This window comes from Tarenaya hassleriana, unplaced genomic scaffold, assembly GCF_000463585.1.
Source record: "Tarenaya hassleriana unplaced genomic scaffold, ASM46358v1 Cleome70, whole genome shotgun sequence".
NCBI classification, from domain to species: Eukaryota; Viridiplantae; Streptophyta; class Magnoliopsida; order Brassicales; family Cleomaceae; genus Tarenaya; species Tarenaya hassleriana.
The window spans coordinates 261,067-262,058 of record NW_010969549.1 but is presented as its reverse complement, the minus strand read 5'-3'; positions in this window follow the sequence as shown (position 1 = coordinate 262,058).

The window sequence follows — 992 nt, the reverse complement described above, 5'->3', positions numbered from 1 at the left end:
TAGACGCTGAGCCGAGTGAACAAGTTGAAGAAGTTCAACCTGTTTCACTATCGGTTGTGACTCAACCTTCGACGAGTGAACCTCAGAGATCAGGCAGGATTCGCCAAGAGCTTGTGAGATACGGATTTCTCGTGACTGGGAATGAGGAACTCATGTTATTAGAACATGACGAGACTACCACATACCCAGAGGCTATGGCGAGTCCCGATTCCGAGAAATGGCGCGAGGCTATGAAGTCCGAGATGCAATCCATGTCAGACAACCAAGTATGGACTCTGGTTGATGCATCTGAAGGGATAAAACCCATCGGATGCAAGTGGATCTTCAAGAAGAAGAACGACATGGATGGCAACGTGCACACGTATAAGGCACGACTTGTGGCGAAAGGATTCCGTCAAATTCATGGTATTGACTATGATGTGACCTTTTCGCCTGTAGTTATGCTGAAGTCCATTAGGATCCTGCTTGCCATAGTCGCATATTACGACTATGAGATATGGCAAATGGATGTCAAGACCGCGTTCCTTAACGGGAACTTGTCCGAGGATGTGTACATGACACAACTCGAAGGTTTTGTCGATCCAAGGAACCCGGGGAAGGTGTGCAAGCTTCAGAAGTCCATATAAGGACTGAAGCAGGCTTCGAGGAGCTGGAATCTTCGCTTTGATGAGACAATCAAAAGGTTTGGTTTCTCACAGAACGAAGACGAGCCATGTGTTTACAAGAAGGTCAGTGGGAGCACAGTAGTTTTTCTAGTGCTATACGGGGATAACATTCTCCTAATAGTGAATGACGTTCCTACATTGCAAGACATGAAGCCTTGGCTAGGAATGCAGTTTTCTATGAAGGACCTGGGAGAAGCGGCCTATATTTTAGGCATAAAGATCTATAGAGATAGATCGAGGCGGCTTTTAGGATTGAGTCAGAGTATTTACATCGATAAAGGTCTTGAAACGGTTCAAGATGCAAGATTCCAAGAAAGAAACCTTACC